The following is a 26,572-nucleotide window of genomic DNA, read 5'->3' on the forward strand; positions in this document are numbered from 1 at the left end:
ATGAAATATTGCTATGACCACCTATTGAAAAATTATAAAGTGTTTTATGAAGGCAAGGTAGCACTTTATTACTCTTGCTATTATTTTATCACCTACTCTTTTACCGTATATTTCTATATATGGTAACATAAGCCTGTTTCCTCCAACCTTAACAGTCATAAATTCTGTTTCACAGCCTCTAAATGGATCCTGGTAACCCCCAAATCTCTCTCTTCATTCCCAAACTCTCTCATGATAGTTAAATGCATTTAGTCAACTACTGACTTAGCATGTCCACTGAGATATCTGATGGGGGACTTTCATACTTAACATGTTCAAAGCAAAATTTGATCCTGTTCTTCTAATCTTTTTTCTACTCCCACCATCTCCCTTGTAATAAATTGAACTGAAAATCACCAGTTGCTCAGGTCAAAAATCTGTCTTTCATCAGTAACTATTTCTCTTCACCTTAAATATCTTATTCATCAGCAAGATCTCAAAATATATCTACACCATGATATCTTTTCACCACCTTCACTTTAAACCACTGTAAGAAAGCCTTCCTTCTTCCACATTTACCCTCCTGGTAGGCTACATCTAAGAAAAGCAGGTTCAGGTGGTTCATTTTGCATTGTCATATTTTGCAGCATGTGTTACTGTTTCCAAATCAGCTATTTTGACAGTTGGGCCAGGAATTAGATATTTCTTTCTTTTTTTTTTTTTTTTGAGACAGTCTCTCTCATTCAGCCACCTAGGCTGGAGAGCAGTGGCACAATCTTGGCTCACTGCAACCTCACCCTCCATGTTCAAGAGATTCTTCTGCCCCAGCCTCCTGAGTAGCTGGGACTACAGGCACACACCAACACGCCCAGCTAATTTTTCTATTTTTAGTAGAGATGGGGTTTCACCATGTTGGCCAGGATGGTCTCGATCTCATGACCTTGTGATCTGCCCACCTCGGCCTCCCAAAGTGCTGGCATTACAGGCCTGAGCCACCACGCCTGACCAAGAGATTTCTTAAACAAAGTTTCTGCTCAATAAAAGTACTCTGTATTTGATAATGACACATTACACTAAAACAATTAGAACTTGCTTAGGGAGTTTTACTGTGAAAGGGAGTCAGGAATATTGACAACAGAATCCAAGCAATCCACTGGAAAAACAATGAAATAAGAATCTATTGAGCTGGAGAATGATGTGTGTACGCTTGTGTGTATATGTGTGTGTATGTAGTTTGCATGTATTATATCAGTATGTGTGGCTATTAACAGAGACAGAAACATAGTTTAACCATTGCATCCTTGGGAAAGGGGACTGCTAGGATAGTCTTGTAAACTGAGAGTCTCTAATTTAAGAACCTTTGTTACACAACTTTTGAAAGTGTTTGCTATTTGTCTTCTGTGTTTCTTAAACCATCGTTAACTGAGGCATCCAAAGGAAGTCCATGTTCTTTGTAGCTTGAAAAAAAAATCATCAAAAATAGCTATTTCGGGTGGCTTTTGAGTAATAGATCTTCACAGAAGCTTGGAGGTTATGGAAATAGCAATCATGCAAATGTGGAGGGGATAGCAAGTGGTAGCTCAAGATTTGTCTGTGCAGCTGATGATCTCTTACATAAAATACGTACCTGCCAAAGCCAAGTTTTGACTACAGCTTTGGAATTCTTTCAATGTGTTAAGTAATGTAGGAACAGGAGAAATAAAAGTTTGCTTCTCATACCTCTAAATTACTACATAAGGAAAAATACAAAAAAGGAAGAAAAATACTTGTGTTATATAAAATTATTGTATACTTTCTTCTTGTAACTGGTGCTCTAAGTTAGCTTTAAACTAGCACTTAAAACATGCACGGCACAATTAAAACAACCCAAAACACTGAAGTCTAAAGGTGATAAGATTTCCTGGTCAAGATCATGGTCAAGGACTCTACTAGTGAGGGTCAGGCACTTAGAAATTTGAATGAGATTACTCAGGAAGAATTGAAAGCGCATGAGAAGTTGGAGAATCCCATCAGCTCTTAATATATCACTACGAGTAGAGCAAATCAGAATGCCCCATGAGCCTGGGAACAATGTCAATAAATCAGATTAACAAACACAAAAAAATTAGCAAGAATTTTGTATAACCTTTCAAAGCAAGCCATTAAACAATTAGGTAAATATAAACTTTAACAGTTCCTGATGTAAAAGCTTAGCAAATAGGTAAATATTACGTTGAGATGATTGCTTGCTTGGTGGAAATGCATGGGGAAATGACAGACTGTTCAGTGTGTTAATGTGAACAGCTCTCTATAGCTTTAATATCTTCTTGGATTGACTAATGCAAATTAGTCCCAGTGGTGGCTCACACTTCTCGACACTGAAGAACCAATAGACTACCAGCTATGGGAGGAAAGAGTGGAATTATACCTATCACATGCATCTTATTGATTCACTCCTGCCTTAAAGTCCCAGGTAGAATGCAAAAACAGTACAAAACAAAATGTGCACTGCCATGCATTTAGGAGAAGCTGTTAGAAGTTAAAATATCGGGCCAGGCGCGGTGGCTCACGCTTGCAATCCCAGCACTTTGAGAGGCTGAGGCAGGCGATCACGAGGTCAGCAGATTGAGGCTATCCTGGCCAACATGGTGAAACCCTGTCTCTACTAAAAATGCAAAAATTAGCTGGGCGTGTTGGTGTGTGACTATAGTCCCAGTTACTTAGGAGGCTGAGGCAGGAGAATCTCTTGAACCAGAGATGCGGAGGTTGCAGTGAGCTGAGATCGTGTCACTACACTCCAGCCTGGCAAGACTCCATCTCAAAAAAAAAAAAAAAAAAAAGTGGTTAAAATACCACTTTTCCGATAGTCCTATCCAAGCCAATAAATCCTAGTAAGAGAGAAAAACTACAGAAAATTAACCACAAAATCCCAAAGGCCTTAAATATAGCAATGATGTATTGCTCACTCAGGCTGTACTAAGAAAGAACACCTTGTAGGGACTTTTATTAACTCAATCAGTAGGTAGCTCTGGTCGTGTTTCCTGACAGCCTGTTGGGTAGAGCTATCACATGGCTTTGACAAATTGCAAGGTGTCAGAAAAATGCCAAATGAAATAAAAGGGGAACATTATTGTTTCTGTTTCATTGCCATTCTGTTCACCAACTCTCCCCTGACTGTCTTTTACATAGAACACATTCAACCCTTCCCCAAGAGAGATAGCCCAGATGTTTTTGCTTATCTTGCTCTAAGTTTGGAACACCTAGGTGATGTATGAGAGTCCCTACATTGTCATTACAGTTGTTTCCTGTTGGTCTCAAGATGAATTAACCTAAAAAAAAAAAAAAGTGATCCCACCAAATCTAATGTGTAACAGTAATAGGATTGAGGTAGCTACAATTAACATATCTAACTAGAGAGAAAAAAGTACATACAGATTCTGAAAGCACACTGGGCAGAGGTCATGTGTGCCCCCATCCTGGAGAGGGAAACTGCTCATCAGGCCCTCACCCTGAGAGTGACTTCACTGTCTACAGTTTTTTTCCTTTCTGAAATTCTTCTTTCTCTATTTTCTTTCTTTATCATAACTGACATTGACTTTGGGGAATAAACTCTTCTTACATGTTGTATAGCTTTCTCTTTGCCATAAAAGATTGGGGCTTCAGTGCTTTTTTAGTTACAGTCTCTTTGAATCCAGACTCTAAAACTTGGTTACTATGATTTGTTTGTATTCTATTGTACCCGCATCATGTACCAGTAACTGTGCCTACAGGTTTTGTTGTTGTTATTGTTCCTGTTTTAGATAGGGTCTCACTCTGTCACCCAGGCTGGATCATGGCTCACCGAGGCCTCAACTTTCCGGGCTCAAGCCATTCCCCAGCCTCAGCCTCCCGAGTAACTGGGACTACAGGTGTGTGCCACCACACCCAGCTAATGTTTGTATATTTTGTAGAGCTTGGGTTTCACATGTTGCCCAGGCTGGTCTTGAACTCCTGAATTCAAGCGATCCGATCCGCCCTCCTTGGCCTTCCAAATAGCTGGGATTATAGGCGTGAGCCACTGCACCTGGCCAACCTACTGTTTTATTGCAGTTATATTTCTCATGATGAATATAATGCTTGGCTCTTTGATTTCCACTTTCTCCTTCTCCCTCCCCTTGCTCTTTTCACTCACTTAGTGGAATTAATGGTAGGCACCTTGAGGTTATATAACCAGAAGAGCTAAAAGAGCCGCATCATTATCATAAACTTTCCCTCTAATAAATTTTTAAACTGAAAAAATTTACTGGGTGCCACACCTTAGTATGATCTTTGCTTTGAGACAATTTAATTAATTGAAAGATTTTGCGAAATATTTATTACTCAAAGTCATTCTTATTCTAGTTTTTGCCTGTTTGCAGTTGAAAATTACCATTAGGACAAATACCAAATGCATGTGGGGCTTAAAACCTAGATGACGGGTTGATAGGTGTAGCAAACCACCATGGCATGTGTATGCCTATGTAACAAACCTGCATGTTCTGCACATGTATCCCAGAACTTAAAAAACAGAACAAAACAGAACAAAAAAAACAAGGTGGCATTTCTGATAGTGCAACTTCACTAATTTCTGAGATTTCTCTAGTCCCTTTCATTTCTGGTCAGAAAATTGATAATCCTTCCATGAGCTCAGCTCTTTCCTGCAGTGCCTCCCTGGTGCAGCTGAAAACAAATAAAGCCCACTACTAATGTTCTTTGCAGAGCCATTTGTCCAGAGCTAAAGGTTCATTAATCTATGACTTGCCTGCCAACTTTCCACAGGCAACAGTATTACCTAATATTTTGCCATTTTATTACTTGGATCACTGCCTTTTCCGGGTTTTATATTAGTTTTTTTTTGCCATTATTCTCAATTACTAAGCCTAACAATTAAGCTAAAGGCATACATTTTAAGCTTTTTTCCTTTCCTTTGTTTCTGTAGTTTCTCTTCCTTTCTCCTTCTGCTTCTCCTTCTCCCTTCTCTTCTTCTTCTCCTCCTCTTCTGCTTCTCCTCCTCTTCTGCTTCTCCTCCTCCTCCTTTTTCCTTCTACTTCTTATTAATAATTAATCCAGATAGAAAAGGCTATGCTGTAGTTACAAACAACGCCAATATATCAGAGGTTTTATAAACAAGTCTGTGCATGGCACTCATGGCTGGCAAGGGAAACGTTTTCTTGCTTATGCTCTGTTCTATCACCTTGTGCCTCCACTGTTTTACAAAACAATTGGCCTACTTGGTTGTCATAAAAGAGAAGGAGAGACTAGAGGACAATACTTGTTTGCCTATAGGATCATTTTTACTGACTCAGCCTTACACTTATCTTCCAGCACAGCCCTAGGGCCAAGTGTCTTTGCTCTATAGGGAGGTTGAAAATGTAGAGGTGCACATAGAATATGTGGTAAGCATTGCAGTCTCGCAGTGGACTCAGGGGTGCCTGTCAAGTGTTAGAAGGTATGTGATCATTGTCATGTGACTAAGAGACTTTCAATCCCTTTTAATAACTAGATATAGCTATAGTAGATAAATTATATTCATAGCTGACCTGGAAAGGTACTAGCTAGAATTTGCTTGCTGTAGGAATTGTTTGGAAGGATAATCAAGAAAGGAAATCTTCTCATTTGAGATAATATTTTAGTATATAATCCCCATAAAATGATCATAGCCCTTTGTCCAGAGAACAGTTCAAGGCAGAAAGGTGGACATTTATAGGTGAATAATTCATCCCCAAAAATGGTCTTGTAAAATAGCTCTGCACAACAGGCCCGCTATAACAGGACGTATCTCTGTTGTGACTAATAAAGCCAATCTTACTCCTGCTCCTGACTTTTGAATATGAGACACAGAGAGAGGCCATCACCAGAAAACAGAGAAGCAATAGTAGAACCCTGCATCCTAAGATATATATTATGATAAATATCCATTTACTGAGGTAAAGTGTTTCTATTTCTTGCAACTTGAAACATCCTGACTCACACAAAAAGTAGATATGTGCAAATTATGAAGATATTGTATCCCCCCAAAAGTCAGATGTTAAAGCCTCACCCCCAACGTGGCTATTTGGAGATAGGGCTTTTTAGGAAGCCAGTTAGGTTAAATAAAGTCATACAGGTGGGTGCCTAATCCTCTAGGACTGGTGCCCTTATACATAGAGGAAACTACACTAGATATTTGTCTTTTCTTTCTTTCTTTTTGAGACAGAGTTTCCCTTTGTCATGCAGGCTGGAGTGCAGTGGCACGATCTCAGCTCACTGCAACCTCCACCTCCCAGTCTCAAGTGATTCTTGTTCCTCAGCCTCCTGAGTAGCTAGAATTACAGGCACATGCCACCATGTCCAACTAATTTTTGAATTTTTAGTAGAGACGGGGTTTCACCATGATGGCCAGGCTGGTCTCAAACTCCTGGCCTCAAGTGATTCACCCACCTCAGCCTCCCAGAGTGCCAGGATTACAGGCATGAGCTACTGCACCCAGCCTGCACTAGATATTTTTCTTTCTCTGTGCACACAAAGGAAAGGGCATGATAGGGCACAGCAAGAAGGTGGCTGTCTACAAACCAGAAAGAGAGATCTCACCAGAAATAAACGCTGGCAGCACCTTGGTCTAGGACATTCAGCCTCCAGAACTTTGAGAAAATAAATTTCTATTGTTTAAGTCCGGCCGTTGATGGTACCTTGATATGGCAGCCTGAGAAGAGTAATACAGCATATATTCTTTACTGAGGTGCGTTGGTATGAGCACACTATGCCTATTGCTACTTGGTTTTCTTTTATCTAAGAACCTCTTATTCAAACGTTTTCGGTTCCATAATAGAAGTATTAATTTATTCTTTTTTGCCTTGGCAGCTTTTTGTAGTTTAATGGTTTAAAGATCAACAAAGACAATCCATGGACTTTACAAATCAGTAACAGTAAGAAAAACATAAATATTATCAGGATTTTACTAATCTTCGTGGATGCTCATGTGGAAAATTGAGGCAAGTATATGAAACAAATGGCCCCTGATATTTGCAATACTTGGAAGTTTTTTGTTTGCTCTTATTTTTTGAAAGCTTTTGTCTAGAACTGTTTTTAATAAACTTTTTCTCATTTTAATAATAATTAAATTTATAAAACATATTTTGAGCATTTATCATATGTCAGAGTTCTAGGTGCTGAGGAGTAATTAATGAACAAAATAGACACAAATTTATACCTTCACAAAGGTTGGTAAGAGAAGGCAGGTAATAAATATAGATAGGCTAAATATTTGATATGCTATGTAGTGATATGTGTTGCCATGTTGGAAAGGAGATTTGGGTGGGAGGAATTACAATTTAACTGAAGATAACATATGAGTAGAAAATCTGGAGGAGATATGAGATAGTCAACCACATATCTGAAGGAAAGATCACTCCAGGCAGAAGGAACAGCAAATTCACAGATGTGAAAAGAAAGCATGTTGATAGGTTTAAGAAGTAACAAAGTCAGCTTGGCTGGAGGAAGGTGATGGGAGTGGGGAAGATGTAGGAGATAGGATCAGAAAGGTGATCAGCTGGGTCCTGGTTAATTGAAGGATTTGTCTTTTGACCTCAGAGAGGTAGAAGTCACTGAAGGATATTGAGCAAAGCTATGACATGATCTGACATATTTTAACAACACAACTCTGGCTGCTGCATTGAGAACAATAGGTTATAAGATGCCAAGAAAACAGAGAGGAAGACCAGTTAGGAAATAACCTAAGTGACAAAGGAGTGAGATGATGGTGTCTTGGACCAGAAGCACCCTAGTGGAGGTATTGGGAAGTTGCCTGATTCTGGATACATTTTGTAGACAGAGGCATTAGCATGTGCTGACTTACTGAATACAAAGTGTGACAAAAAGAGGGGTATTAAGGGTTATTCCAAGGTTTTTGGTCTGGACAAATGTAAGGAGGGGTTGTCATTCACTGAGATGGGCTAAGTGAGAAGATACACATAGGTTGGAGGCAAGAAGAATTAGCAGTTTCTTTTCGACCATGTGAAGTTTGAAATATTCGACATATTGAAGATTGAATATTCTATATCTATGTGGAGATGTCAGATGAGTAGTTCAAGATTTGAGTCTGGAATTGAGGGAATGAGACATAAACATTTGAATGGTGTCAATAAATAAAAGATATTTAAAGCCTTAACACAGATGATACCACAGAGGAAGGGTGTGTAGCTAGGTAAGAGAAAAAAATCAAGTGATAATTAGAGATTCTGATTGGATGCAGCAACTTTTATGAAGCTATTGTCAATTATTTTATTTTAGCACTTCTTGATTCTATTCTTGTTGTATCCAAACAAACTTATAGAATAATACTCGACATTTACTTCTTTACTTAAAATATAAGTCCTTCTTTATTTCATAAAAATTTAAGTTGATTGTAGTATGTCTCTCTTTTACAATATGGAGAATTTTGATATCTTTAAGTTTACGGACTTTCTTAACTTTCTGAAGAATGTTTATTTTTCACTCGTTCAGACATTATCATTCCTGATTATCAAGTCTATTGTTGATATTTCTGAATCTTATTCTGTGAAACAAAACAAATCAAATGTTTCCATATTCTAATTCTTTGAAGCAAAATAGTACTTTTCACATCATTACAAAACCAGAAACAAGATTACTTGTTCTTAATAGGGCATGAATATCACTGTTAAATGAATAGATTCAGATGCAAAAGAAGAGCGAGTTCATGGATAAAGGAACGGACAGAGCTGATAGGAGGTTGTTTTGATTTAATTACAATTAATTGGAAGAGAAGACCCTAAACTGGTCAAGACTTAATTTTAGTAGTGTTTAAATAAAATGTCTTTCTGTTATTAGAAGTATATAAAATAATTTGCAATTATGGTAGCACTGTAACTGCTTCTGTTCAGGACAATAATCATGTAGCCCTATGTCCTCTTACTTATGTATGAAGAAGTGAGGGTGGAGAGACAATCTGGACAGCCTCCCTCTGACTGGGCTTTTGTCCAGTGTTAATTCGGTAACAGAGTCTGCCTGAAGTCAAATTTAATGCTACATACACTATCCTGATAAGTAATTGGAAATATTACTAAAATGTTGTGGATTCATTAACTATCTAACACATTTTTATTGAGTGACTTGTGTATGCTCACTGGTATTCTAAATGCTAAGAATTCAGCAGTGAACTAGACATACAGTCTGTGCCCTCAAGGAGCTTGCATTTTAGTAGGCAGTAAACAAAGAAATATATAAATGAAAAATGTCAGATATAATATGTGTTAAAAAGAAAATACAGAAGGTTAAAGGGATAGAGAGAGAGACAGCAATAGGTAATAGACAATGTATTCTATGTAGAGATCAGAAAATACCTCTCTAAGAAGATACTTGAACAATGACCTAAATGATGAAGTGATCTAGCATCTACACACACTGGGGCAAGATTGATACAGAAAGAGGAGAAAGTAGGTGTAATAAACGTGTAAGGATTCATTCATTCATTTAATAATAAACACTCACATAATAATAGATGCTAGATGCTACATTTCAAAGAATACAGTATCAGTCCTTGAGAACTTATGTTTTACTGGTCTGATGAGCGCTCTTATGAAGGTCTAATATTAAATATCAACAACTTATTACCGGAACTAGAAGGCAGTATGAGTGGAGTTTTGAGCAGCATTTCTTTTTCATTAAGGATAAAAGGTCTTATGCTCATTAGGGATGGCTAGGTCATTGTCCCACTTCTACATTTTTTCTCTGTTCCTTTCTGTTATTTGTCCATATTTATATGAATGTTGCAGAGATCTGCACTCTCTGTGTGTTATCTTTTCAGTGTCCAGTTACTCCATTGCTATGACATTGATGTCCTTTGCCATTCATTTTATTCTTCTATGTCATATACACTTTGAACCTCATGCAGATTGTGCACTTTCAAGACACTCTTTCTTGTGTACTTTCATTTTTCTGAAGAATGTAACTTACTAACTTGTCTTTTCCTCAATATCATCTGCTTCTTCTTCTCTGATACTTTTTTTTAAACTGAAATTTTAGAATAGTTTTAAGTGGCCAGAGAAGTTTTGAAGAAAGTATAGAGAGTATAATCAACATCTCACATTAGTATGTTGCAATTGTAACAATAAATGATACAATATTTATGCATAATTAACTAAAATTCATGTTCTATTTAGGTTCCCTTAGACTTTACCTAATGTCCCTTTCCTGTTCCATGATTCCACCCAGTAGCATATCACATTTTATCTAGTTGTTATGTCTCTGTAGGCCCCTCTTGATTGTGACAGTATCTCAGACTTCTTGTGCCTGATGACCTTGACAATTTTTAAAAGTGCCCCCAGGCTGTTTTGGAGAATGCTTCTCAATTTGTGTTTGTCTGATGCTTTTGCCCATGACTAGACTGGGCTTATTGGTCTAGGGAGGAAGATCAGAGGTAAAAGTGTCACTGTCGTTACATCAAGAGTACACACTATCAATATGACTTGCTATTGATGTTAACCTTGATAACCTGGCTGAGGTGGTATTTGTCAGGTTTCTCCATTGTAAAGTGACTCTTCTCTTCCCCTTTATATACAATATTGTACTCTTTGTAAGCAAGTTACTATGCACAATCCACACTTAATGAATGGGAAGGTACGTTCCACCTACTTAAAGGCAAAACATCTACCAAAATTATTTGGAATTTATCTGCACAGATTTGTGTCTATCTATCTATCTGTCTGTCTGTCTGTCTGTCTGTCTATCCATCTATCTATCTGTCTATCCATCCATCAATCTATTCAGTTGTTCACTTATATCAGTATGAACTAATGGATATTAGTTAATTTTTTCATGAGTTTATTTATTACTTTTACCATCTTGTTCCACCTCAAAACATGGAAGACTTCCTGCTTTTTTGCCTATTTTTCTTTTTAAAATTTGCCTTTTGTTTGTCATAGAAAGCCAGCATATTCTTTGGGGTGGGAGGTGTGCAGTTACTTTGGCCTTTGGGGCTCTAGCAGTATTCTCAAATTATTTGTTCAGCTTATGAGGGAGAAAAACTCTGCCAGTATTTTCTGTGAGGACCCAGGAGAGGTAAATAGCTGAATTAGGTGTCGCGAGGAAAGTGAACAGTATTGAAGTCCCACGCCTGATAATTCCCATGACCCAGCTTCTTGAGGCCAAATTTTCACACCTTCAACTCTTTTTTCCCATTCCTATTATATATTTAGAATGTACTCTTTAACACTTTCAAAATGTTTTGTTATCTATTCTCTCTAAATGTTTTGAAATCTGGTTTCCACTCTACCATTATACTAGAATGGAACTCTAAATATTTAATGTTTCTCAACTGCTGAAGTAGCAAAAATCCAAAATTTTAACAACATACTCTGTACCTAATGATTCAGGTTCTTGATGAGTTTTTTTTTTAATTGGGAAGCCACTGTTTTCTTCACCAGAAATACTGAAACAGAGATGTATAATAAGGCCCTATGTGCATCTCATGGGTCCACATATAGTTCTCTTTGCCATCACTGTGCATCAGTAACAAAGCTCTCATGCCTGTAATCCCAGCACTTTGGGAGGCTGAGTTGGGCAGATCACCTGAGGTCAGGAGTTCGAGACCAGCCTGACCAAGATGGTGAAACCCTGTCTCTACTAAATACAAAAAATTAGCTAGGTGTGGTGGTGGGTACTCGTAATCCCAGCTACTTGAGAGGCTGAGGCAGAAGAATCGCTTGAACCAGGGAGTTGGAGGTTTCAGTGAGCCGAGCTTGTGCCATTGTACTCCAGCCTGGCCAACAGAGTGAGACTCCATCTCAAAAACAAAAACAAAAACAAAAACAAAACCCCACCACCACCACCAGCAACAACACCCTCTCCTTTTGGTAATAAAGATCAGTACTTGGCCAGGTCAGTGACCCCCTTTCTATGAATTTTGTTCCAACTGCATAAAGATTACAGGTTAGGGTCAATATCAGCTCTAAATTTAATGTAATTTTTCCTTAATAATGTAGCACCAGGCAATGGCTTACAAAATTTCATATTTGCCAGGGAAATAAACTTGTTAACTCCCAGAACATTTGATCTGAATCACTTTTATATTATTTAACAAGTCTTAATTTATATTTTATTTTATTTTATTATAATTTTTTTAGATGAAGTCTTACTCTGTTGCCCAGGCTAGAGTGCAGTGACACAATCTTGGCTCACTCTAACTCAATACAATCTCTGCCTCCTGAGTTCAAGTGATTCTCCTGCCTCAGCCTCCTGAGTAGCTGGGTTTACAGGCACACACAAGCACTCCCAGCTAATTTTTGTATTTTTAGTAGAGGCGGCATTTCACCATGTTGGCCAGGCTGCTCTCGAACTCCTGACCTCAGGTGATATGCCCACCTTGGCCTCCCAAAGTGCTGGGATTACAGGCGTGAGCCTCCGCGCCCAGCCCATACCTTATATTTTAGACATCTGCATATGTACCTTGTTTCCTTTAGTAGTTGAGAAATTATTTAAAGCACATTTCATATGTTAATTAGCATGATTTTCATTATATAGGGATCCCTATATAGCATTTTAATAGACTGAATGAAGTTGTTTCTAGGTCGCACGTTTGTTATGCTGTTAATAGTTGAAGAAAAGTTTTCCTTCCTTATTTCTTTGTTCCTTCTTTCCTTTTCAGTCAAAAAGCCATTAGGAAATTTAGGTAAATATTCCACCTGCAAGGAGATGTATCATAACCCCTACTGTTTAAGTGTAGAATGCACATAATAAATTATTGCCAAAAAGTATAATATAGATAGGGGAAAGAAAGTTAATTTACAGTGGAGCAACCTGGAAAGCTCTATTACTGCTGGGTGATCAAAGTTCACATCAACAGTGATAAGTCAGGTTGAGTGTGTACCCTTTGATATGATATGATGATAATGGCACTTTGTTTCTCTGGTCTTCCCTCTCAAAAGCTGTAACTCCTGTATACTCAGGAGAAATAAATCAGATATATCCCATTTGAGGAACATTCAACCCAATCTCTGATCAGATCAGTATTCCTTAAAACTGTACATTACATTATAAAGAAGAGACATCTGGGAAACCGTCATAACCAAGAGGAACCTATGAAGACATGATCGATGACTAAATATAAGATGGTGTCCAAGGTAGGGTTCTAGAACAAAAACAACAAGAAAGGACATTAACTGAAGACTACGGGAATCTAAATAATGTCTGGACTTTAGATAATGATAGTGTATCAGTACTGGTTCATTAATTATTATAATTATTCTATACTAATGCACGGTAATAGTAATAGAGGAAACTTGGTATGGGGTGTATGAAGACTGTGTGTACTGTATGCAAAATTTGTTGTAAATTTCAACCTATTTTAAATAAAAAAGAATGTTTATTACAAAAGGTTTCAAAAAGACATTAGGTAGCTCAAATAGGGCACCTGATGGTGGCCAAAGCCCAAACAAGGAGAATGTCAGAACATGGTAGCCATGGCCTCTGGAACCCACCCAAGGCGGACTTCAAAGCAGAGCAAGAATATATTCCAAAGACTGACTGCAGTGAGGGAGATCGAGCCGATAATTAAACATATCTGGTTAACAATGGATAATGAAGCAAGGTTTCTCATTTATTGGAGAAGTGAGGTACAAATATGGAAAGGAGAAAAGATAGAATGAAGCCTATGGTATTGGACAAATTCACGTTAAAGAACATTCTAGAAAATTATTGGTCTATAATTTTTGAAAGTGTGAGAAATTATTTCCTGGAAATCAAGAAAAAGAGAAAGACTGAAAAAAGATTCCAGATTTAAAAAGACTAGAGAAATAGGAAATCTAGGTGCAGCATAACATCTTTTTGCTCTAAAAGACATATAACAATAGGCAGCTCTTTGTTTTAGCCCTGTTATCTTCAAAAGAAAAAAGAAAAAATAGAAATTAAACAAGGCAAAGTCCCATTTTTCTAATATTACACTACACACACACACACACACACACACACACACACACACACACACACACACACCGTTCCTAAATAATAGATTATTGAGACATTTCAGTTCAAACTACATAAGAAATATTTAAACATTCAAGTAAAAAGGTTTGATACCTCGGGACAACTGGCTTTCTTTCCCCAAGCATTCTGATTAATTACATATTTTTTTCTAATAATTCTTTACTTATTCTTCCTACTCTTTTTGCCTTAGTAAAATTTTTCTTCTTTTTTTTTTTTTGGTTTGTTTTGTTTTTTTCTGGACACCTAAATAAATTGTTTACTTAAACTCTAATCAGCTTTAAACTGAACAAAGCCACTTCCACGTCAACAGAAATATATTTTGGCCTATACTCAGGTTCCACACTGGATTCTATCCTTACAAAAAATGTGTCATTTTTAAAATATGAATCATACTAATAAAAATAGGAGACAACCCTATGTCAAAAGAGAGTTAAAAATTATTTCTACTTTTCTTTCTTCCTTCCTTCTTTTTTTGCCCTCCTTCCTTCCCTTCCTCCCTCCTGATCCATCCTTCCTTCCTTCCTTTTTTCCTTCCTTCCTTCCATCCATCCTTCCTTCCTTCTGTTTTTCTTCTTTCCCTCCCTTCTTCCCTCCCTCCTTCACTCCCTTCTTCCTTCCGTCCTTCCTTCCTTCGTTCCCTCTTTCCCTCCTTTCTTCCCTCTCTCCATCTCTCCCTCCCTTGCTTCTTTCCTTTCTTCCCTTCCTCCCTCTCTCACTTACTGGCTTTGTTTTAGAAGATCAGATACCTCTAATTTCTTAACTTCTTTAAAGTGAAGGTAGTGACATTTACCATAATAATACAAAATTAATTAAGCGAGGAAGCTCAAATTATTTTTCATGGCTTTAATTACAAGGTTAAATGCCATGCTCATGAAACTCTCTAAGGAAAGACTCTATCCAAGATCATCTGGGATAGAGAAGGCAGAAATGACTCAGGTTACTCGTCAAGGAAGAGTGGCATTCTTTGAATGTTTGGCAATACATTTTATAATAAGCCAATCATCCAGAAGAAAAGAAACAACCAAATAATAATTTATTTATAATTAATTTCTAATTGCAGCATAGTGTAGAATATTTATCTTTTAACGAGAATGGTTTTATGATGTCTTTTAAGCAGCACACTTGAGAGATTTAATCCCAACTAACTTAGCTACTTTCTGAATAGTTCAGTGTACCTAAAATTCTGGAGACTCAGATTTATTCTATTTCTACATTCTGGTGGAAGTGGCCTGGAACTGGATAACAGAACTGGCCTTACCACCTTCACTTTATACATCAATGAATTAAGTTGAATTGTTTTGTTTCCAAAGCTACTAACCTCCAGCTCTTACAATGTAGTGAACTAGAGTTTATCTTTGCCTTCTCCTTTCCTCTCACCCTGCTAGGGCTCAGTCCGTAAGACTTATTTTTCCTTGCTTGGAAATAAATTCTCAATATTTTTTTCTTAATATTTTTCATTAACTCTGCCATAAGATATCAAAAGTACCACAATTATGTCGGGGCGAAATACTCTTATTTCAGGAATATTGCAATAGCCTTTACTTTTGTATTTGCCTTCATGTAAAATTTATTGAAAATTACTGTTTAGAGTAATTTTCTTAAGATACTGCTTCTGCTACTGCGCACAATTCAGTACTGAGTGCAGAAAATTATCTAAATTTCTATATGGCAATTCCAGCCAATTCTCAAACTGCTTTACCCTTCCTTTACAGGTATGTTTTCTCTTGCTCACCTATTTGTTGTCTCAATTTCTAGTCAAAGCAGTTTATTTATGTCCCATTATCTATCTTCCTATTTCTTGTATCCACATCTTTGTTCATATTATCTCTCCTATTTATTCTATAGGCAACAAAAACTCCTTTCCCACCTCACTTTCCCTCCTTATCAAAATTGTATCAAATGTTAATCTTCAACTTAAAATCTTTTCCAACAGCAGAATATGCACTCTTCTCAAGTGCTTATGAACACTCTTCATTATAAATTATATCTTAGACCACAAAACAATTCTGAATACATTTAAAAATATTAAAGTCATACAAAGTATCTTTTTTTCTTTCTTCTTTTTTAAATTTTTTAAATTGTATTTTAAGTTCTGAGATACACGTGTACAACGTGCAGGTTTGTTACATACTTATACACGTGCCATGGTGGTTGGCTGCACCCATCAACCCGTTATCTACATTAGTTATTTCTCCTAATGCTATCCCTCCCCTAGTCCCCCACCCCCTGACAAGCCTGGTGTGTCATTTTGCCTCCCTGTGCCCATGTGTTCTCATTGTTCAACTCCCACTTATGAGTGAGAAAATGCGATGTTTGGATTTCTGTTCCTGTGTTAGTTTGCTGAGAATGATGATTTCCAGCTTCACCCATGTCCCTGCAAAGGACATGAACTCATCCTTTTTTATGGCTGCATAGTATTCCATGGTGTCTATGTACCGTATTTTCTTTATCCAGTCTATCACTGATGGGCATTTGGGTTGATTCCAAGTCTTTGGTATTGTAAATAGTGCTGCAATAAACAAACGTGCATGTGTCTTTATAGTAGAATGATTTATAATCCTTTGGGTATATACTCAGTAATGGGATTACTGGGTCAAATGGTATTTCTGGTTTTAGATCCTTGAGAATCGCCACACTGTCGATTCTCACACAACTGTAACACAGTTCTGTCATACAGTTGTGTTGATTTACACACAACTATAAATAGGTTGAACTAATTACACCCCCACCAACAGTGTAAAAGCATTCCTATTTCTCCACGTTCTCCAGCATCTGCTGTTTCCTGACTTTTTAATGATCGCTATTCTAACTGGTGTGAGACGGTATCTCTTTGTGGTTTTGATTTGCATTTCTCTAATGAACAGTGATGATGAGCTTTTTTTCATGTTTGTTGGCCATATAAATGTCTTTTTCTGAGAAGTGTCTATTCACATCCTTTGCCCACTTTATGATGAGGTTGTTTGTTTTTTTCTTGTAAATTTGTTTAGTTCTTTGTAGATTCTGGATATTAGCCCTTTGACAGACAGATAGATTGCAGAAATTTTCTCCCATTCTGTAGGTTGCCTTTTTACTCTGATGATAGTTTCTTTAAGCTCTTTAGTTTAATTAGATCCCATTTGTCTATTTTGGCATTTGTTGCCATTGCTTTTGGTGTTTTAGTCATGAAGTCTTTGCCTGTGCCTGTGTCCTGAATGGTATTGCCTACATTTTCCTCTAGGGTTTTCATGGTTTTAGGTCTTACATTTAAGTTTTTAATACATCTTGTTAATTTTCCTATAAGGTGTAAGGGAGGGGCCCAATTTCAGTTTTCTGCATATGGCTAGGCAGTTTTCCCAACCTGTTTATTAAGTAGGGAATCTTTTCCTCATTGCTTTTGTCAGGTTTGTCAAAGATCAGATGGTTGCAGTTGTGCTGCATTTTTTTCTGAGACCTCTGTTCTGTTCCATTGGTCTATATATCTGTTTTGGTACCAGTACCATGCTGTTTTGGTTACTGTAGCCTTGTAATATAGTTTGAAGTCAGGAAGCATGATGCCTCCAGCTTTTTTTTTTTTTTTTTTTTTTTTTTTTTTGCTTATGGATGTCTTTGTTATATGGGCTCTTTGTTGTTGTTATTTTTCCATATGAAATTTAAATTAGTTTTTCTACTTCTGTGAAGAAAGTCAATAGTAGCTTGATGGGGATAGCATTGGATCTATAAATTACTTTGGGCCATATGGTCATTTTCACGATATTGATTCTTCCTATCCACAAGCATGGAATGTTTTTCCATTTGTTTGTGCCCTCTTTTATTTCCTTGAGCAGTGGTTTGTAGGTCTCCTTGAAGAGGTCCTTCACATCCCTTGTAAGTTGTATTCCCAGATATTTTATTCTCATTGTAGCAATTATGAATGGGAGTTCACTCATGATTTGACTCTCTATTTTTCTATTATTGGTGTATAGGGATGTTTGTGATTTTTGCACATTGATTTTGTATCCTAAGACTTTGCTGAAGTTGCTTCTCAGCTTAAGGAGATTTGGACTGAGATGATGGGATTTTCTAAATATACAATTATGTCATCTGCAAGCAGAGACAATTTGACTTCCTCTCTTCCTACGTGAATACCATTTATTGCTTTCTCTTGCCTGATTGCCCTGGCCAGAACTTCCAATACTGTATGTTAAATAGGATAGGTGAGTTAGGGCATCCTTGTCTTGCGCCGGTTGTCAAAGGGAATACTTCCAGCTTTTGCCCATTCAGTGTGATATTGGCTGTGGGTTTGTCATAAATAGCTCTTATTATTATGAGATATGTTTCCTCAATACCTAGTTTATTGATGGATTTTAGCATGAAGGGGTGTTGAATTTTTGGAAGGCCTTTTCCGCCTCTATTGAAATAATCATGTGGTTTTTATCATTGGTTCTGTTTATGTAATGGATTACACTTATTGATTTGCATATGCTAAACCAGCCTTGCATTCCAGGGATGAAGCCAACTTGATCATGGTGGATAAGGTTTTGATGTGCTGTGGGATTCATGTTGCCAGTATTTTATTGAGGATTTTTGCGTTAAGGTTCATCAGGGATATTTGCCTAAAGTTTTCTTTTTTTGCTGTGTCACTGCCAGGTTTTAGTATCAGGATGATGCTGGCCTCATAAAATGAGTTAGGGAGGATTCCCTCTTTTTCTATTCTTTGGAATAGTTTCAGAAGGAACGGTAATAGCTCCTCTTTGTACCTCTGGTAGAATTTGGCTGTGAATCCATCTGGTCCTGGGTTTTTTTTAGTTGGTAGGCTATTAATCATTGCTTCAATTTCAGAACTTGTTATTGGTCTATTCATGGATTTGACTTCTTTCTGGTTTAGTCTTGGGAGGGTGTAAGTGTCCAGGAATTCATCCATTTCTTCTAGATTTTCTAGTCTATTTGCATAGAGGTGTTTATAGTATTCTCTGATGGTAGTTTGTATTTCTGTGGGATCAGTGGTGATATTCCCTTTATCATTTTTTATTGTGTCTATTGGATTCTTCTCTTTTCTTCTTTATTAGTCTGGCTAGCAGTTTATCTATATTGTTAATCTTTTCAAAAAACCAACTCCTGGATTCATTAATTTTTTGAAGGCTTTTTTTGTGTCTTCAGTTGTGATCTGCTCTTAGTTATTCTTTGTCTTCTGCTAGCTTTTGAAAGTTTGCTCTAGCTTGTCTAGTTTTTTTTAATTGTGATGTTAAGGTGTTGATGTTAGATCTTTTGTGCTTTCTCCTGTGGGGATTTTAGTGCTATAAATTTCCCTCTAAACACTGCTTTAGCTGTGTTCCAGAGATGCTGGTACGTTGTGTCTTTGTTCTCACTGGTTTCAAAGAACATCTTTATTTCTGCCTTCATTTTGCTATTTTCCCAGTAGCCATTCAGGAGCAGGTTGTTCATTTTCCATGTTGTTGTGTGATTTTGAGTGAGTTTCTTAATACTAAGTTCTAACGTGATTGCACTGTGGTCTGAGAGACTGCTATGATTTTCGTTCTTTTGCATTTGCTGAGGAGTGTTTTACTTCCAATTATGTGGTTAATTTTAGAATAAGTGCAATGTGTGGCTGAGAAGAATGTACATTCTGTTGATTGGGATGGAAAGTTCTGTAGATGTCCATTAGGTTTGCTTGGTCCAGAGCTAAGTTCAACTCCTGAATATCCTTGTTAATTTTTTGTCCCATTGATCTAATATTGACAGTGGGGTGTTAAAGTTTTCCACTATTATTGTGTGGGAATCTAAGTCTCTTTGTAGGTCTCTGAGAACTTGCTTTATGAATCTGGGTGCTCCCGTATTGGGTGCATATATATTTAGGATAGTTAACATTTCTTGTCATGTTGATCTGTTTACCATTGTGTAATGGCTTTCCTTTTTGATCTTCATTGGTTTAAAGTCTGTTTTATCAGAGACTAGGACTGCAGCCTCTGCTTTTTTTGTCTGTTTGTTTTCCATTGCTTGGTAAATATTCCTCCATCGCTTTATTTTGAGCCTATGTGTGTCTATGCACGTGAGATGGGTCTCCTGAATACAGCACACCGATGGGTCGTGAGTCTCTATCCAATTGGCCAGTCTCTGTCTTTTAATTGGGGCATTTAGCCCGTTTACATTTAAGGTTAATATTGTTATGTGTGAATCTGATCCTGTCATTATGATGCTAGCTGGTATTTTGGCCGTTAGTTGATGCAGTTTCTTCATACTGTCAATGGTCTTTACAATTTGGTATATTTTTGCCATGTCTGGTACCAGTTTTTCCTTTCCAAATTTAGTGCTTCTTTCAACAGCCCTTGTAAGGCAGGCCTGATGGTGACAAAATCTCTCAGCATTTGCTTGTCTGTAAAGGATTTTATTTCTCCTTTGCTTATAAAGCTTAATTTGGCTGGATATGAAATTCTGGTTTGAAAATTCTTTTTTTAAAGAATGTTGAATATTGGCCTCCACTCTCTTCTGTCTTGTAGTGTTTCTGCAGAGAGATCTTTTGTTAGTCTGATTGGCTTCCCTTTGTGGGTAAACTGACCTTTTTCTCTGGCTCCCCTTAACATTTTTTCCTTCATTTCAACCTTGGTGAATCTGATGATTATGTGTCTTGGGGTTGTTCTTCTTGAGGAGTATCTTTGTGGTATTCTCTGTATTTCCTGAATTTGAGTGTTTTCCTGTCTTGTTAGGTTGGATAAGTTCTTCTGGATAATATTCTGAAGAGTGTTTTCCAACTTGGTTCCATTCTCCCCGTCACTTTCAGGTACACCAATCAAACGTAGGTTTGGTCTTTTCACATAGCCCCAAATTTCTTGGAGGCTTCGTTCATTCCTTTTCATTCTTTTTTCTCTAATCTTGTCTTCATGCTTTATTTCATCAAGTTGATCTTCAATCTCTGATATCCTTTCCTCCGCTTGATCAATTCAGCTATTGATACTTGTGTATGCTTCACAAAGTTCTCGTGCTGTGTTTTTCAGCTCCATCAGGTCATTTATGTTCTTCTCTAAGCTGGTGATTCTAGTCAGCAATTTGTCACTAACTAACTATTCTAGTTAGCAATTTTTTCATGGTTCTTAGCTTCCTTACATTGGGTTATAACATGCTCCCTTAGCTTGGAGGAGTTTATTATTACCCACCTTCTGAAGCCTATTTCTGTCAATTTGTCAAACTCATTCTCCCTCTAGTTTTGTTTCCTTGCAGGCAAGGAGTTGTGATCCTTTGGAGGAGAAGAGGCATTCTGGTTTTTGGAATTTTCAGGCTTTTTGTGCTGGTTTTTCCTCATCTTCGTGGATTTATCTACCTTTGTTCATTGATGTTGGTGACTTTCGGATGTGGTTTATGTGTGAACGCCCTTTTTGTTGATGATGATGCTATTCCTTTCTGTTTGTTAGTTTTCCTTCTAACAGTCAGGCCTCTCTGCTGCAGGTCTGCTGGAATTTGCTGGAGGTCCACTCCAGGCCCTGTTTGCCTGTGTATCACCAGTCGAGATTGCAGAACAAGAAATATTGCTGCTTGTTCCTTCCTCTGGAAGCTTGATCCCAGAGGAGTACCTGCCAGATGCTAGTCGGAGCTCTCCTGTATGAGGTGTCTGTCGATCCCTGCTGGGAGGTGTCTCTTAGTCAAGAGGCACGGGGGTCAGGGACCCATCTGAGGAGGCAGTCTGTCCATTAGCAGAGCTCGAGTGCGGTGCTGGGAGATCTGCTCTCTTCAGAGCCGGCAGGCAGGAATGTTTAAGTCTGCTGAAGCTGCACCCACCACCATCCCTTCCCTCAAGTGCTCTGTCCCAGGGAGACGGAAGTTTGATCTATAAGCCCCTGACTGAGGCCACTGCCTTTCTTTCAGAGATTCCCTGCCCAGAGAGGAGGAATCTAGAGAGAAAGTCTGGCTACAGTGCATTTGCCAAGCTGCGGTGGGCTCCACCCAGTTTGAAATTCTGGTGGCTTTGTTTACACTGTGAGGGGAAAACCACCTACTCAAGCCTCAGTAATGGTGGACCCCCCTCCTCCCACTAAGCTAGAGCATTGCAGGTCGACTTCAGACTGATGTGCTGGCAGCGAGAATGTCAAGCCAATGGATCTTAGTTTGAAGGGCTCTGTGGGGGGTGGGATCTGCTGAGCTAGACCACTTGGCTCCCTGGTTTCAGACCCTTTTCCAAGGGAATGAAAGGTTCTGTCTCATTGGTGTTCCAGGCACCACTGGGGTATTAAAAAAAATTCCTGCAGCTAGCTCAGTGTCTGTCCAAACAGCTGCCCAGTTTTGTGCTTGAAACCCAGGGCCCTGGTGGTATAGGCACCCAAGGGAATCTCCTGGTCTGTGGTTTGTGAAGACCATGGGAAAAGTGTAGTATCTGGCCTGGAATGGCAAAGTCCCTCACAGCTTCCCTTGGTTAGGGGATGGAGTTCCCCGACCCCTTACACTTCCAGGGTGAGGCAACGCCCCACCCTGCTTTGGCTTATCCTCCGTGGGCTGCACCCACTGTCTAACCAGTCCTAATGAGATCAGCAGGGTACCTAAGTTGGGAATGCAGAAATCACCCACCTTCTGTGTTGATCTTGCTGGGAGCTGTAGACTGGAGCTGCTCCTATTCAGCCATCTTGACCAGGAATCCTCACAAAGTATCTTTTATGAGCACAATGAAATGAATCTACAAATTGATATCGGAAAGAAAACCAGAAAATTCACAAACACATGTAAATTAAACAACAAACTCTTAAACAAACAAAAAAAAGGGTCAAAGAGGTAATCACCTATTAAATAAGTCAATTTTTCAAAATGAATAAAAATGATAACACAACATACCACAATTTAGGGAATGCAGCTAAGAAAGTGCAAGGAATAAAATTTATAGCTATAAATCCCTACATCGAAAAAGAAATCAGATCTAAAAGCAATAGCCTAGCTCTACATTCTGAGGAATTAGAAAAGAGGCATAAACAAGCCAAAAGATAGCAGAAGAAAGGAAATAATAAAGAATACAACAAAGATAAATTAAGTAGAATATAGAAAAATAATAGGGAGAAACAACAAAACCAAAATTTGATTATTTTAAAAGATTAATAAAATTAAGAAACCTTTAACTAGGGTAATAAAGAACAAAGAGAGAAGACACAAATAAACCAGAAATGAAAGTGGAAATATTATTGACCTTAAAGTAATAAAAATTATTACGCTACTATAAAAGTTGTATGCTAACAAATTATATAACCAAAATGAAATGGGCACCTTTCTAGACATATAAATTATTTAACTTCACTCAAGAGGAATTAGAAAATCACAACAGATCTATAATAAGCAAGTAGATTGAATCAGTAATTAAAAACGTCTCAACAACAAAAAAATTCAGATAGCTTCACGGGTACATTTTATCAACCATTCCAAACATTTAATAAAAAATGAACACCAATCCTTCTGAAAAGCTTAAAATTACAGAAGAGGAAGGAACATTTTCCAACTCATACTATTAGCCTGATATTAAAGCCAGATAAGACATCACAAGAAAATTGCCGGACAATATTGTTTATGAATGTAGATACAAAAGCCTTCAATGAAATACTGTCAACCTGGATCCAATAGTGTAGTAAAAGGATTATACACCATGACCTAGTGGGATTTATTCCAAGATTCAAGGGTTAGTCAATATAAGAACATCAATGTAATAACTCTACATTAATAGAATGAAGGAAAACATAAATGAACAAAATATGATCATCTCAATTGACAATAGACGTCTGCCAGAATTCAACACCTTTCCATGATAAAAACATCCAGAAAACTAGAAATAGAAGGGAACTTCCTTTATATGTTAAAGGACATTTTTTTCTTTCATCTTTTTGTTTCTGGAAACTGGGCTTTGTCACTCTCTCTCTCTCTTTTTTGAGTTCAGCTATATATTTATTTATTCTTGTTATATTAAACTTCAATCAATTTTAAAGTATACAGTAATTGTTACTGAATATAGACAAAGGATAATGGTGTCAATCATTGAATTATAAATGGTGAAGGAAGAAATCTCTGATGCAGAAATATTTTAAATTAATTATGTACATACCATAGCCTAGAAGATAGGAAGCATAACTCATCTTTTAGGTGTGGCCTGTGCATTTCAGAGTACAGTATAGAAAAGAAATAAAAGAGTAACTTTATAGTAGAGAAATCTGGCAAATACTACTTCAGCCAGGTGATCCAGGTCAACATCTATACTCATAAACCATATTGATAGTATGTACCCTTGATATTATAGGATGTAAATAGCACTTTATCTCTGTAGTCTTACTTCTAAAACACATAACTCCAGTGTAATCCTGAGAAAAATGTCAGACAAACTGTATTAGCAGGACATCTACAGTATATCTTACAAGTACTCTTCAAAACTGTGAGAGCCATCAATAACAAAGTATGAGAAGCTGTCACAGTGCTGAGGAGCCTAAGGCAACATGATTACCAAGTGCAATGTGATATCCTGGATGGGATCCTGGAAGAGAAAAAGGAAATTAGGTAAAAACTAAGGAAATCTGAATAAACAATACACTTTAATTAATTATAATATATAAATATCAGTCTGTTGATGTTTACAAATGGACCACTCATGTATAAATATCAGTCTGTTAATGTTTACAAATCTACCACTCAAGTGTCTGATTTTAATAATAGGAGAAATAATGTATGAGGGGCACAGTGGAAATCTGCAGTTCTGCACAATTTCTCTGGGAATCTAAAACTTGAAAAAAATAGTCTATTAATAATACCAACACAAAAACAAGTTGAGGCATTTGTTTTTGGAATTCCGGGTTAAAGACAGTTGCTTCAGGGAAAGGTGCAAGTTACTATCTGACACTGGCACTGGAAATTTTTCTTTTCTTCTCAGTTACTGGTCATTCTTGGAAAGTCAGGTGATACCCCTCAAGTAAACTTTTCCCCAAAATGGAGCTAAAAATATACCCTGAGGGCAGACATAAATAAAAGGGCCAAAAGAAGGAGAGATATACAAAAGTCAATGTTAGGCTCTTTCCTCACGTCTCCACCTTTTCTTCTGTGTTCTCAATATATTGATTTTCTGAAGGCATCCTTCACCATTGCCATCTGTGTGTGATATTACCACTGCTGGTCATGACCTTCCACAATGAGGATATTTGAACTAGATAGCTGGCAGGGTGCAGTGCCTTGAGAGGCCAGTGAGGACAGAGATTTTTGCTGACTCTGAGCTCAATCTTCCTCACTGAAGTGGAAGTTTAAATTAGATTTTCAAATAGGGTATATGCAATTGTGTATTTCCTCATAATTTTTCCCTTGATGTGATGATTGCTTTCCAACAGGACAAAGCATTGTGACACGTAATATTAACCTAAGTGATATCTTTCCAGGCTTACAAGTGTGCTTGTTTTACTTTGTTATTTCCTGAAGACTTCCTTTATACTTCTCTTGATTTCTGCCATTTTTATAATAATGTATGGTAAGAACAACATTGTGGGTACTAATTATATATTCTTTCAAACAAAGAATGCTATTATGTTTGCTTTCTTCTGAGGTACCTTATGCATACATTTTTGTTGCCATTTTAGCTTTGAGATCATATTAAGTTGAAATTTTAAAAGTGACTATCGCTGGGCGTGGTGGCTTATGCCTGTAATCCCAACACTTTGGGAGGCCGAAGCAGGCAGATCACCTGAGGTCGGGAGTTCGAAACTAGCCTGACCAACGTGGAGAAACCCCGTCTCTACTAAAAATACAAAATTAGCCGGGAGTGGTGGTGCATACCTGTAATCCCAGCTACTCAGGAGGCTGAGGCAGGAGAATCACTTGAACCCGGGAGGCAGAGGTTGTGGTGAGCCAAAATCACACCACTGCACTCCAGCCTGGGCAACAAAGTGAAACTCCGTCTCAAGAAAAAAAAAATTGACTATTAGAACCCATTCTTGAATTGGCTAATTGATAAGAGAGAGACAAAAATGTTATAAGCAATTTCTCATTATTTTCTCTTATTTGCCTTGACTTTGATTGTGGCTGCCACTGTTCTTCTTAATAATTCAATTGACCAATACTTACTGAGCCATCTGCTCTGCATCAGACAACATTCTATGTATTGCTAGACCAATAACAAGACTGATGACCTAAACTTTACATTCTAGTGAGGTAGCAGATAATAAACAGATAAACATGTAAGTGTATAATATAGTATAGGAAGTGATAAGTAACATAGAGAAAGAAAAATCAGTTTTAGAAGATAGGCCAAGAGCAACAGTTTTATAAACAGTGGTCTCTGAGGAGACAGCAATTGCTCAAAAGCTGTGTGAGAAAAGTAAGCCACACAAATATCTCAATATGGTCTGGGTAGAAATAAACTCAATTAGAAAGATTCTAGGCAAGAGCTTGCCTGCTTTTATTGAAAAACAGCATTTTTGAGCAAATAAAGTTGGACAGAAGGTAGTCATTGGCCAGATCGTAGAAGAACATAAAATATGATTACAGTGCTCTCCATTATTTGAATATCTTGCATAATAATGATGCGGTCTGATATTATCTTTTTTCTTTTCTTTTTCTTTTTTTTTTTTTTTTTTGAGAATGAGTCTCACTCTGTCTCCCAGGCTGGAGTGCAGTGGCACAATCTTGGCTGACTGCAACCTCTGCCTCCCAGGTTCAAGCGATTCTCCTG

The 26,572-nt window shown here is 37.6% G+C and overlaps 1 long non-coding RNA gene across 1 annotated transcript in view; it reads right to left on the reverse strand.

Annotated features, from left to right (window-relative positions):
• The window catches only part of LOC129397247 (uncharacterized), a 120,094-nt gene that overhangs the window by 44,826 nt on the left and 48,696 nt on the right, over nt 1–26,572 (reverse strand). The window contains exon 2 of the long non-coding RNA XR_008624470.2: nt 22,462–22,567. This is a non-coding gene — a long non-coding RNA (uncharacterized LOC129397247). The remainder of the gene's footprint in view (nt 1–22,461; nt 22,568–26,572) is intronic.

The sequence above is a fragment of the Pan paniscus genome, chromosome 13 (genome assembly GCF_029289425.2).
Source record: "Pan paniscus chromosome 13, NHGRI_mPanPan1-v2.0_pri, whole genome shotgun sequence".
Classification (NCBI taxonomy): domain Eukaryota; kingdom Metazoa; phylum Chordata; class Mammalia; order Primates; family Hominidae; genus Pan; species Pan paniscus.